Genomic DNA, 14061 nt, shown 5'->3' with positions numbered 1-14061 from the left:
CAAGATGGCTGTCACAGCCAAGGTTCCTACTCAGTGTTGTTGTTTTGGCTTCTAGAAGTGGTACTTGTTCCGAGGCAGAGCACAGGAGCGAATTGTCCTCAGAAATGGCAATGCTTGTGCAAGTCGGACAGATGAAGTTCCCAGTGTCGAGTGGGAGAGCTGGCTGTAACAATTAACAGACCACCTTGACTGCAATGGATAGTACTGCTGTTACCACTTTATTTTATTTATGAATGAATAGAAACATGATGTTCTAGCATTTGAGTTGTATGCTAAATTGTGTTTTAAAGGTACCTTCTATATGTTTGTATATTTAATCATTGTTATTGAGACTGACCTTGCAGTTTTTGGTAGACACCAGTGAGTTGAATAACCTTTAGTCTAACGCTCAGGGGGAATTTCTGTCTCTGCTTTCCCCCTGAGGTCATTTTGAGGTCCAAGCATTGGCTCCAGTTAGTTAGGCTGGCCATAAATGGAGTGATATTTTTATTTGCCATTGGGGGTTCTTAACGTACAGCTATGGTGTTTTCCCAGTGTGGGGGAGGGGGTAGCCTGGAAAACACAGTTATTATCGCTACCAGCCATAGCCACTGGCAACAATCGCATGAGAAATCAGGCTGGCTGTACCCAAGTTAATCAATCAACTTTGGTACATTCAGCCTGTCCATACACTGTTTAAATCTCTGCCGGTCCTTGGTTAACTGGCCAAGATTCAAACTGTCTATGGCCCGCTTCAGTGTGTGGCCACAGAAGCACTGCCCCATGGCACATCCAGGGTTAGTCAAAGGCTCCAACTGTACAGAGATCAATTATGATAACATACACATTATAGTTTTAACACAGAGTTTAGTGTGAATTTAATAACGTGTATCTGTATTGCAAGGTACATTTAGAAGAACAAGTATACAGGCGGTCCCTTACTCACAAACACCTGACTTACAAACTGAGGGAGACAACAGTAAGTGAGAGGAAATCTACCCCTAGGAAGGGAAATTCTCTCCTGTAAGAGTTAATATGGGGGAAAAGGTGTCTCCTCTCCTCTGATGCTTTATCACCAATCCTTGTTTCACTAAAAACCCCAAATTTTCTAAATCCAATTGTCATTGGGACAGAAAGTGAGGTGAAATCTTCTGAACAGGGGCACAGAAAGCAAAACAAATGTTACAGGGGTGATAACCCTTCCCTATGTTTCCCAAAAAGTTTTAAAATAGATTTTCTCTTATCGTCCATGGACAGACACAGCTCCTTAAATCTTGACAAGTGGGTTATGTTCCTGTTCACAGGAGAAGACTAGGCAGAAACATGTTAGATAATTAAATACATGTTGCTTTAACAGAGTTGAACAGCCCCGCCCTCCTCCCTGCAGTATGCAGCCTCAGTTTCGTTCTGCCTAGCAAAGGAGAAGGATGTTTGGCTCCCTTTGGGCCCAGCACCCTGAGGAAAAGTTTTATTTTATTTTCATTTATTTTTTCTTGAAGAATCTTCTATCAACTGTCGGCTGAGAGACAGGCTGGATATATAGATCCTTGTAGTCTTCTCAGTCCGGCCAGCGAGTGTGAGCACACCTTTGCAAAGAGGCTGGGTCTGCCACGACATACCCCATGACTCCTGGGGTGGCCGGTGAGCTTTCCGCTCCGAGGTCCACGTATGACTGAGCTGTGGTGTTGTCTCACTCACAGTGGACCGGGCCGACAGCTACCTCCATTGCGGTTGTAGGCCTGTCAGGGATGCGTCGGTGAGTCCTCGCTTGGACGGGTAAGTACAGTTCCTCCCGCTTAGGCGGGTTGGTACGGCTGGGCATTCCTCGCGTTTTTTTTCTCCTCTCCACGCGCTGTGTACTGAGGGTGGGCAGCGGCGCTGTGCAGTCTCTTCCTGTGGTGAGTCCCCTGGGTAACCCCCTGATCAGCGCAGCAAGAGGGTGGGTTTTTATTCTAACACTGAATAGGGCCCTGGGAGCTTCTGTTTTGGAGTCAGTATCTGGGCTCTTCTTCCCCCCAAACAGCTGGTGCTCCTGCACCTGGGATTCCCACAGACACTTTGTTATTAGTCCTGGAAACTTTGGTTGCCAGGGTGGGAGCGGAGTGCGGATGTAAGGGGGGTAAAAAGCGCCCCCTTCCCCCGCTATCCCCTGGGGAATGCTCTGTATCAGACCAGGACCTGGCTGCTGCTCAGGTCCCCGGTTCTGTTTTATCTGGAGCCGTGGACCAGGTACTTGTGAGGATGACCCCTCACTTGGGTCGGTGCAAGACAAGGCACTTGTTGGTACGCTTTTCATTGCTGTAAGGGACTTCCTTAACCTGGATAGTGCAGCTGGGCTTCCGCTGAGGGCTCAGTCTTTTTTGGGTCACACAAATCTGTGCAGGTTTTTCCTTCTGTGCCCTTCTTTGATAATTTCATAGATGCGGAATGGGAAAAGCCGCCGAAGGCTTTTGTAGTCCCTCACCGCCTGGCGGTTCAGTACCCCTTTGAGGTGAGCTTTTTTTAAAAAAAAAATGTGCTTCTCCTCCGGTGTGGTACCCACTCTCCCTATTGCGGGAACCCCTGCTTGTATAGATCCGAAGCACTGACCCGTTCCATGTTTACCATGCTGGGGTCTGCCTTGCGGCCTATTGGAGCCACTACTCTGGGGTCTCAGTCACTCACTGAGTGAGCATTTTGCAGCAGACTGTGGAGGAGCACCGGCTCTCTCCCGAAGTTATTAGGCTAGCGGACCAGCTGGTCCAGGGCCTTGTATATTTCTGTGATGCTTCACTGGATGCCGCGCCCTTGATATCTAGGGCTTCTGTTTCAGAGATGGTTTTATGCCGCTTCCTCTGGTTGGAATGCTGGTCTGCTGACCAGGCCTCTAACATATGCACTTCCACGAAATTCTTAAAATGTTGCCTTTTAATGGTAAAAAATGGAAGCAGCACTACAAGTCACAGCAGACAGTGGGGTGGATAGCTGACGCGTTTCGCACTGGGGTATCAGTGCTTAGTCATAGCTAAAACAAAAATGGTACACAACTCAAATATATACACACTTAAACCAGTCACGTGATCCACCTTCACCTGTGGCCAACCATCGCTAATGATGTAGACCGTCTAGCAATTTATCTATTTGCTTATTTTAGTTTTGGGATTATTTTTAAATACATGTGTATTACACTTCACCACTGATGTGATCCAGCTTCCCAGGTGATCACCATTGATTGTTTTTTCCATCCCCTCTACATCATTAGCGATGGTTGGCCACAGGTGAAGGTGGATCATGTGACTGGTTTAGGTTTGTATATATTTCGAGTTGTGTACCATTTTGTTTTAGCTATGACTAAGCGCTGATACCCCAGTGCGAAACGCGTCAGCTATCCACCCCACTGTCTGCTGTGACTTGTAGTGCTGTTTAAATTTTTTACCATTAAAGGCAACATTTTAAGAATTTCGTGGAAGTGCGGCTGTCCAATCTTTTTCTCCAGTCTTTGCTCCATGCATTGCCTGCACCCACGCTTCTGAGAGAACACTGATTGCTGAGTGCACTCACCTGGAGCGGCAGTTTCCCTTTTCTCTACCCTCTAACATATGCCCTGGCGGATTTACCCTTCAAGGGTGGGAGGCCTTTTGGGTCCTCGCTGGACGACATTATCAAGGATGTCACTAGAGGGATGAGCACTCCTCCCTCAACCCTCCAGGGGGAAGGAGCCCGCTGTCAGCCGGGTCCTTCCTTTCCCACACCGAAGCGGTATTTTCGTCAGTCAGGGTCCGCGGGCAAACCCTCCCAGGCCGACAAAGGCTCAGCTGGGGGACTAAAACATCCCTGGGTGCGTAAGCCGATCATGCCGGCACCCAAACCCGCCAATATATGTAGCCTTTCCCCGCCCGTCTCTGGTGTGGGTGGTCGGCTTTGCATGTTCACAGCTCGGTGAACCTCCCTGCTCTCCGACCAGTGGGTCTACGAGGGGGTCTCTTCGGAGTACTATATAGGGTACCTTTCTATCCACCAAACAGATTTTTTCCCTCGTGTCTCCCTCTCCTTCCGGCTTGTCGGTCTGCCCTGGGGCAGTGTGGGACTTGCTAGGCTGCCGGGTAAGTTTACCTGTCCTGCAGGACGAGAGGTTTGAGTGTTTCTATTCGAATCTGTTCTCGGTCCGGAAGATGGACGGGGTCCGTCCGATTTTGGGCCTCAAGCCCTAAATGCCTTTGTGAACGTTGGGTAGTTTCGCATGGAATACATTCGTTCGGTGGTAGCTGCGCTCCATCTGGGGGACTTTCTGGCATCCTTGGACATCAAGGACACATACATGCATGTCCCATTTTGCGCAAGTCACAGAGGTTTCTGTGCTTTGCGATGGGGGAGGACCACTGTCAGTTTGTGGCCTTTGCTTTTGATCTGGTGTCGGCAACAAGAGTTTTCACCAGGGAGCTCGCACTTATCCTAGCTTTGCTGGGACTGCGAGACTTTGCCATTGTGGGCTACTTAGTCGACTTTCTTGTGGATGTATCTGTAGCCATTCAGACCCTCCGAGAATTTGGGTGGGTGTTAAACATTTTGTAGTCGGTCCTGGTCCCGACTCAGCGTTTTGGAGTACCTAGGGTTTACCCGGACTCCTCACTGGCGAAGGTCTTTTTTCCCCTGGGGGAATTGCATCTCCTTTTTGCATGCGAGTCCTGGGCCTGTTGGTAGCCTCCTTCGAGGCGGTACCGTATGCCCAGTTCCACACTCGTGTCTTCCTGAGGGAAATACTGTCTGAGTGGTACAAATCTCTCTGGATCATCAGATTCAGGTGCGCCACCTGGTCAGAGTCTTTCTGAATTGGTGGCTGAGATCCCAGACTCCTCAGTCCGGGAATTCACTTCTTCACTTCCAGTGGTCGGTAATTTCGATGGACGCCAGACTCACGGGTTGAGGGGGGCGCCTGGGGGGTCCAGTCGGCTCCGAGTCGCTGGACTCTAGGGGGCCTACGGCCACAACACCCTGAATGCGCCTGCTCTCATCTGATCTTGGTAGCTAACCAGGGTCGGGCCTGGTTAGTACTTGGATGGGAGACCGCCTGGGAATACCAGGTGCTGTAAATCGTGTTTACCGATCATTGTCCTAGTACTTTGGGTAATCAGGCTATGCCTCTCCTCGTGGTCGAAGAGGTTGCAAGGTCGTCCGATCTGGATTCAGCCGGGCAATGCCACGGCTGTGGCTTTGGTCTACCATCGGGTATACTGGCAGGCGGACTACCGGAGTCACCAGATGCTGGACCAGGGCGACTGGTCTTTGTACTTGGAGGTGTTTCAGCTCCCTTGCAGGAGGTAAGACTCACAGGGCATGGATCTCCTGGCCGCCCGCTTCAACCGCAAGGTGTCGAAGTTCATGGCCAGGTCTAGTGATCCTGTACAGACGCGTCAGTCATGTTGGTGGCCCTGTAAGGTCAGTATCGGTTACTTTACACCTTTCTTCCATTGTAGTTGCTTCCTCAGTTGCTCCACAGAGTGGAGGCTGAGGGGATCTCATTGCTTCTAATCGCTCCAGATTGGCCTTGGCGTCCTTGGTACACCGATCTCGGACGCCTGGTGGCAGGGGTACCCTGGCGGTTGCCAGGACGGGAGGACCTTCTGTCTCAGGGTCCCATACTTTCTCCTGTTGTACAGTCGCTGGCTTGCACGACATGGCTATTGGAAGCCAGGTTTTAAGAGACCGGGGTCTGTCCGACTCTGTCATCTCACCATGCTGAGGGCACGGTAGTGTTCTTCCTGGAGGATCTACCATCGCACCTGGAAGGCCTACATCTCTTGGTGCGAAGAGATGGGGTGACGTCAGGGCTCAACAAAATCCGGGCGCCAGGTCGCAATCGCGACAAATTGTGACCTGGCACCCGCCGGTAATTGAGGCCGCGGTGTAGGCTGCAAAGCCGCGGCCTCAATTACCGGCCATCGCGGGCCCGCCGCGATCGCATGGCGGGGGTGCACGGAGGCACAGGATACTGTGTCTCCGTGCACCCCCACCTCCGCGCGATGGCGGCAGGCCCACGACGGCCGGTAATTGAGGCCGCGGCTTTGCAGGCTTGTGAAGGCCCAAGCTTCCTTCTGTGACCTGGCGCCATCTGGTGGGGGCCGTTGGCATTACAAGTAAAACAGCAGTTCTTAAAGTGTTTTCTTACTGTTTTCACTGCCATCAGCTTCCCTCTAATTAGAACCCCCAAACATTATATATATATTTTTTTATTCTAACACCCTAGAGAATAAAATGGCGATCGTTGCAATACTTTCTGTCACACCGTATTTGGGCAGCGGTCTTACAAGCGCATTTTTTTGGGGAAAAAATATACTTTTTTTTATTAAAAAATAAGACAACAGTAAAGTCATCCCAATTTTTTTTATATTGTGAAAGATAATGTTACGCCGAGTAAATTGATACTCAACATGTCACGCTTCAAAATTGCGTCCGCTCGTGGAATGCCGACAAACTTTTACCCTTTAAAATCTCCATAGGCGATGTTTAAAAAATTCTACAGGTTGCATGTTTTGAGTTACAGAGGAGGTCTAGGACTAGAATTATTGCTCTCGCTCTAACGATCGCGGCGATACCTCACATGTGTGGTTTAAATACTGTTTACATATGCGGGCGCTACTCAGGTATGTGTTCGATTCTGCACGCGAGCTTGATGGGACGGGGCGCGTTTTCTGGCTCCTAACTTTTTTTAGCTGGCTCCTAGATTCCAAGCAAATTTGTCAAACCCTGGGTGACATCCACGGACGTACTCTGTGTCCAGGGTCCTGCTGTTTTTACAGCTTGGAGTGGATCTAAAAATTGCCTTAAGCACCGTTTGGGGGCAGATTTCAGCCTTGGCTGTGTTTTTTCGGTTGCCTTTTGCGAAACATTCCCTGGTGGGTACCTTTTTGTGCAGGGGGTTTGTCCTATACTTCCCCCTCTTGGCCCACCTCTTCCCCCATGAGTTTTGACTCTGGTGCTCTCGGTTCTTCAGGAACCTTCTTTTTTGAAACATCAGAGAGATTCTTCCCTTGACACTATCTCGGAAGGTGGTAGTTTTTAGTGGCCATTACTTCTGTCGGAAGGGTTTCTGAGTTGGCGGTCTTGTCTTTCAAGTCGCCATGCTTGATCCTTCATAAGGATCCGAAGGTGGTTTCGGCCTTTCACCTGAATGAGGACTTTTGTTCTTCCATCCTTATGTCCTCGGCCGGCGCATCCTACAGAAGCTGCGTTTCATACTTTAGGCGTGGTACGCGCTTTGCGGGTGTACCTGCCTGCTACGGCTCAGTTTTGGAGATCTGACGCTGTTTTTGTGTCGTGTCTGGTGACTGGATGGACTTGTGTCTTTTTTTCAACCTGACTATGTAACAATAGGGGCATGATGGTCTCGTCGACCACCATTTCTCGATGGATCAGGCAGACCGTCATACAGGCATATGCTTTTAGGGGACGGGCGCCTCCTTTCCAGTCACGGCACAGGGCAATGGGTGCTTCCTGGGTTTTTAGACATCATGCGTCGGTCACACAGGTGTGCGAGGTGGCGACTTGGTCGTCCGTTGACACTTTTTCTAAATTTTACAAGGTTGTTGTGAGTGCATCTTCTGATGCTTGGTTTTGAAGGCGGCTGTTTAAGGTTGCAACTCCTCCTTTGAGGAGCTCTGCTTGTTTTGGGATGAACTTAAATTGGTTTTACTGATACTGTTCCCACCCCTTGTTTTTGACACTGCTTGGGGACGTCCCATTTGTCAAGATTTAAGCCTTGTCCGTCCATGGGCAATAAGAGAAAATAGGATTTTTTGTACTCGCCGTAAAAAAATCCTTTTCTCTGACGTCCATGGACGGACACAGCAGCCTTCCCTCCTTTTTAGGTTTTAACTGCTTGTTACGAACTGAGGCTGCATACTGCAGGAAGGAGGGTTATGTCTGGAGGGACCGCCTCCCTGGGCGGGGCTTTTCAACTCTGTTAAAGTAACATTTATTTAATTATCTAACATGTTTCTGCCTAGTCCTCTCCTGTGAACAGGAACATAACCCGCTTGTCAATATTTAAGGAGCTGTGTCCGTCCATGGACGTCAGAGAAACGGATTTTAAGGTGAGTACAAAAAATTATATTTTTTGGCTGGAGCTACATTTAAAAAATGTACCTGTTCCAAATTACGAACAGATTCAACTCGAGAACAAACCTACAGAGTCCCTATCTTGTTTGTAACCCGGGGACCGCCTGTAGCAACCGCTGTGTGCAGCAAATTGTGTTTTCAGTCATTTTGGAAACCACAAGAAAGGTTATTTTTTTGAATCGTGTGAAAAAATGAATGTCATATCGATGATAAACTGATACGTCATATGGCAGCTAAATAGTAAATGAAATAACACTGACTTCCACATCTAGTGAATGAAATTCAAACCTGTGGTATCTCCTTGCAGTGATAACCCTTTCTACCCTGTCAGTAGAGGATGTTGAAGAGGGAGCAACAGAACCTGGGTGCTGTGAGTACTAGTCAGTTTGCAACTTTCTTTATGGTAGAATTTATATGCAGTCATATTTCCATCTTCTCTTAAAGTGATGAGGGTTTCAGTAGTCGCTGTTCCACATTGTCTTTACAGGGTTGGTCCTCTTTATTCAAAAGGATATTCTAACACCCACATTAATAAGCCTGCCTTGATTATCAGCAAAATGTTCCTCCTTCTGCTGTCCTCTCATATTATAAACATCACTATTGCTATAGAATTGGAATGGGTGAGCTGCAACATATGTATAACCGGCAATGGCTTTACTGATGAACTCCGAGACCACCAGTGCTGGCACAAGTATGGATTTTTAGAAGGGGAAGACTTGTGAATGTCTTTTCACAGAGAGGTCTTAACCACTTGAGCTCTGGAAGATTTTACCTGCTTCATTAACATTCTATTTTTTGCTATTTAGCGCTGCACTACTTTAACTGGTAATTGTGCAGTCGTGCAACGCTGTACCCGAATTAAGTTGATATAATTTTCCTTTATCATACAAATGGAGCTTTCTATTGGTGGTATTTGATCACCACTGGGTTTTTCAATTTTTTGCGATTATAAACTAATGGCGGTGAACAATGATTTTTTAATGGGACTGCGATTAGTGATTAGCTGACACGGGGGATGGGAGAGAGTTGGGGCAGGCTAACTGCCACTGACATCACTAGTGACATTAATACAGTGATCAGTGCTAGTACTATACACTCCCACTGTACTAATGACACTGGCTGGGAAGGGGTTAACATCTACGGTGCTTTGCCTACAACCGCCCCTTAAACCACTTGCCGACCATCCGTGCTCAATGTACTAAGAGCAGGTGGTCGGCAAATGGCTAAAGTGACTATTGCCATTCCTCTTGCTATCCAATCTAGCAGTTCACATGCATAGAGGCCATTGTAAAAATATGTACTGTATATAACAAAATATGATCTGTTTGTAGTGCTTCAATCAGGACAGTTAGCCCAGCCCAGGGTCCCAAGTATATGCCCAAGATGCTTTTACTCATCGTGAGATGTTTCTTGTGTGACACCTTGGTAGAGCTGCACGATTCTGGATAAAATGAGAATCACAATTTCTTTGCTTGGAATAAAGATCATGATTCTTTCATGATTATTGGCGTAACATCATATAGTAAATTATACAAAAAAATTGTGCTAACTTTGTAATTTTTTTTTTTTTTATTAAATAATTTTTTTAATTCTTTTATTATTAAACATACATACAAATGTCAAATGAATCCATGAAGTTTCAAAAATAGGAAAACGCACAAAACAGATGGACCTTGCACCTCTCGGACTAATGCCTCGTACACACGACCAGATTTTCCAACGGGAATTGTGTGATGGCAGGATGTTGGATAATCCGACAGTTTTGTACGCTCCATCGGACAATTGTTGTCGGAATTTCGACAACAAATGTGGGATAGCATTCTTTAAAATTTTCCGACAACAAATGTGTCTTGTCAGATTTTCCGATCGTGTGTACACAAGTCCGTCGGAAAAAAATCCAAAGGTACAAACACGCATGCTCAGAAGCAATGCAAACCATAACACTTTAGCAGAAGTTGCCCAAAGGGTGGCGCTAAAGAGCAGAAAAAACACGTAGTTTGTTTGTTAGCCGACAAATTTTTGCTGTTCGGCTAGTTACGGAATCTCGTGACGCGCCTTATCCGCCGAGGGGGAAGTTTTTCTCAAGACATCAATCATCTGGGCGAAGTCCTAGAGGACATTACGCCACTGCATAGAAACGCCTACTCCCGCGGGAGCTAGGACCCGGGAGCCAGGTGAAACATAGCGATAATACCGTACAGGCCCGGACTGGGACAAATAATAGGCCCGGGCATTTTAGATTGAGCAGCCCATACAGTCATGGACTGACAACTCATGGGGCCCTGGGGCAATAGGAGATCATGGGGCCCCCTTTGTCCCCGCCCACACTCAAGCCACAGCTACAGAAATCTCCAACTACATATTGCAGCTAAGCTGCATAGAGCGGACATTTAAATATTAACTGCAGCATAGCCTAAATGTAATTTAACAGCCCATATCTTTACTAAAAGAACACAGTGAGTGATCGGTACGGAGGGGTGTGGAGTGTATGGAGGTGGGTGGTTTGTACATGAGAGGGGTGCGGAGTGTATGGCGTTGGGTGGTATGTACACGAGAGGGGTGCGGAGTGTCTGGCGATGGGTGGTATGTACATGAGAGGGGTGCAGAGTGTATGGCGGTGGGTGGTATGTACATGAGAGGGGTGCGGAGTGTATGGCTTTGGGTGGTATGTGCATGAGAGGGGTGCGGAGTGTATGGCGTTGGGTGGTATGTACATGAGAGGGGTGCGGAGTGTATTGCGATGGGTGGTATGTACATGAGGGGTGCGGAGTGTATGGCGATGGGTGGTATGTACATGAGGGGTGCGGAGTGTATGGCGATGGGTGGTATGTACATGAGGGGTGCGGAGTGTATGGCGATGGGTGGTATGTACATGAGAGGGGTGCGGAGTGTATGGCGATGGGTGGTATGTACATGAGAGGGGTGCGGAGTGTATGGTGGTGGGTGGTATGTACATGAGAGGGGTGCGGAGTGTATGGCTTTGGGTGGTATGTGCATGAGAGGGGTACGGAGTGTATGGCGTTGGGTGGTATGTACATGAGAGGGGTGCGGAGTGTATGGCGTTGGGTGGTATGTACATGAGAGGGGTGCGGAGTGTATTGCGATGGGTGGTATGTACATGAGGGGTGCGGAGTGTATGGCGATGGGTGGTATGTACATGAGAGGGGTGCGGAGTGAATAGTGGGGGTGGTATGTACATGAGATGGGTGCGGAGTGTATGGCGTTGGGTGGTATGTACATGAGAGGGGTGCGGAGTGTATGGCGTTGGGTGGTATGTACATGAGATGGGTGCGGAGTGTATGGCGTTGGGTGGTATGTACATGAGAGGGGTGCGGAGTGTATGGCGTTGGGTGGTATGTACATGAGAGGGGTGCGGAGTGTATTGCGATGGGTGGTATGTACATGAGGGGTGCGGAGTGTATGGCGATGGGTGGTATGTACATGAGAGGGGTGCGGAGTGAATGGTGGGGGTGGTATGTACATGAGATGGGTGCGGAGTGTATGGTGGGGGTGGTATGTACATGAGAGGGGTGTGGAGTGTATGGAGGTAGGAGGTATGTACATGAGAAGGGTGTGGAGTGAATGGTGGGGGTGGTATGTATATGAGGGGTGCGGAGTGTATGGTGTTGGGTGGTATGTACATGAGAGGGGTGCGGAGTGAATGGTGGGGGTGGTATGTACATGAGAGGGGTGCGGAGTGTATTGTGGGGGTGGTATGTACATAAGAGGGGTGCGGAATGTATGGAGGTATGTACATGAGAGGGGTGCGGAGTGTATGGCGTTGGGTGGTATGTACATGAGAGGGGTGTGGAGTGTATGGAGGTAGGAGGTATGTACATGAGAAGGGTGTGGAGTGTATGGTGTTGGGTGGTATGTACATGAGAGGGGTGCGGAGTGAATGGTGGGGGTGGTATGTACATGAGAAGGGTGCGGAGTGTATTGTGGGGGTGGTATGTACATAAGAGGGGTGCGGAATGTATGGAGGTATGTACATGAGAGGGGTGCGGAGTGTATGGCGTTGGGTGGTATGTACATGAGAGGGATGTGGAGTGTATGGAGGTAGGAGGTATGTACATGAGAGGGGTGCGGAGTGTATGGTGTTGGGTGGTATGTACATAAGAGGAGTGCGGAGTGTATGGCGATGGGTGGTATGTACATGAGAGGGGTGCGGAGTGTATGGCGATGGGTGGTATGTACATGAGAGGGGTGCGGAGTGTATGGCGATGGGTGGTATGTACATGAGGGGTGCGGAGTGTATGGCGATGGGTGGTATGTACATGAGGGGTGCGGAGTGTATGGCGATGGGTGGTATGTACATGAGGGGTGCGGAGTGTATGGCGATGGGTGGTATGTACATGAGAGGGGTGCGGAGTGTATGGCGATGGGTGGTATGTACATGAGAGGGGTGCGGAGTGTATGGAGGTAGGAGGTATGTACATGAGAGGGGTGCGGAGTGTATGGTGCTGGGTGGTATGTACATGAGAGGGGTGCGGAGTGTATGGCGTTGGGTGGTATGTACATGAGAGGGATGCGGAGTGTATTGCGATGGGTGGTATGTACATGAGAGGGGTGCGGAGTGAATGGAGGGGGTAGTATGTACATGAGAGGGGTGCGGAGTGAATGGCGTTGGGTGGTATGTACATGAAAGGGGTGCGGAGTGTATAGCGATGGGTGGTTTGTACATGAGAGGGGTGCGGAGTGTATAGCGATGGGTGGTATGTACATGAGGGGGGTGCGGAGTGTATGGAGGTGGGAGGTATGTACATGAGAGGGGTGTGGAGTGTATGTTGGGGGGTAGTATGTACATGAGAGGGGTGCGGAGTGTATGGTGGGGGTAGTATGTACATGAGAGGGGTGCGGAGTGTATGGTGGGGGGTAGTATGTACATGAGAGGGGTGCGGAGTGTATGGTGGGGGGTAGTATGTACATGAGAGGGGTGCGGAGTGTATGTTGGGGGGTAGTATGTACATGAGAGGGATGCGGAGTGTATGGAGGGGGTAGTATGTACATGAGAGGTGTGCGGAGTGTATGTTGGGGGGTAGTATGTACATGAGAGGGGTGCGGAGTGTATGTTGGGGGGTAGTATGTACATGAGAGGGATGCGGAGTGTATGGAGGGGTAGTATGTACATGAGAGGGGTGCGGAGTGTATGGAGGTGGGAGGTATTTACATGAGAGGGGTGCGGAGTGTATGTTGGGGGGTAGTATGTACATGAGAGGGGTGCGGAGTGTATGTTGGGGGGTAGTATGTACATGAGAGGGATGCGGAGTGTATGGAGGGGTGGTATGTACATGAGAGGGGTGCGGAGTGTATGGAGGGAGGTATGTACATGAGAGGGGTGCGGAGTGTATGGTGGGGGGTAGTATGTACATGAGAGGGGTGCGGATTATAAGGTGGGAGGTATGTACATGAGAGGGGTGCGGAGTGTATGTTGGGGGGTAGTATGTACATGAGAGGGGTGCGGAGTGTATGTTGGGGGGTAGTATGTACATGAGAGGGATGCGGAGTGTATGGAGGGGGTAGTATGTACATGAGAGGGGTGCGGAGTGTATGTTGGGGGGTAGTATGTACATGAGAGGGGTGCGGAGTGTATGTTGGGGGGTATTATGTACATGAGAGGGATGCGGAGTGTATGGAGGGGTAGTATGTACATGAGAGGGGTGCGGAGTGTATGGAGGTGGGAGGTATTTACATGAGAGGGGTGCGGAGTGTATGTTGGGGGGTAGTATGTACATGAGAGGGGTGCGGAGTGTATGTTGGGGGGTAGTATGTACATGAGAGGGATGCGGAGTGTATGGAGGGGTGGTATGTACATGAGAGGGGTGCGGAGTGTATGGAGGGGGTAGTATGTACATGAGAGGGGTGCGGAGTGTATGGAGGGGGTGGTATGTACATGAGAGGGGTGCGGAGTGTATGGAGGTGGGAGGTATTTACATGAGAGGGGTGTGGGGTGCATGACGTTGGGTGGTATGTACATGAGAGGGGTGC

At 49.3% G+C, this 14061-nt stretch overlaps 1 protein-coding gene and 1 pseudogene across 9 annotated transcripts in view; both read left to right on the top strand.

The window, feature by feature from the left end:
• FCHO1 (FCH and mu domain containing endocytic adaptor 1) overlaps window positions 1-14061 on the top strand; it is a 294097-nt gene that overhangs the window by 33754 nt on the left and 246282 nt on the right. For 8 of the 9 annotated variants that reach the window (XM_040321486.1, XM_040321453.1, XM_040321473.1 and 5 more), the window contains exon 2: window positions 8381-8443. The exons of the other annotated variant lie outside the window; for it this stretch is intronic. The gene's annotated coding sequence lies outside the window, so the exon portion shown is untranslated. The remainder of the gene's footprint in view (window positions 1-8380; window positions 8444-14061) is intronic. 9 annotated transcript variants of the gene reach the window in all.
• LOC120925439 lies at window positions 4933-5051 on the top strand (annotated as a pseudogene).

Source organism: Rana temporaria, chromosome 1 (assembly GCF_905171775.1).
Source record: "Rana temporaria chromosome 1, aRanTem1.1, whole genome shotgun sequence".
In the NCBI taxonomy this organism is placed as follows: domain Eukaryota; kingdom Metazoa; phylum Chordata; class Amphibia; order Anura; family Ranidae; genus Rana; species Rana temporaria.
The sequence above is the reverse complement of the archived record's forward strand: the minus strand, read 5'-3'. Positions and strand labels throughout refer to the sequence as shown.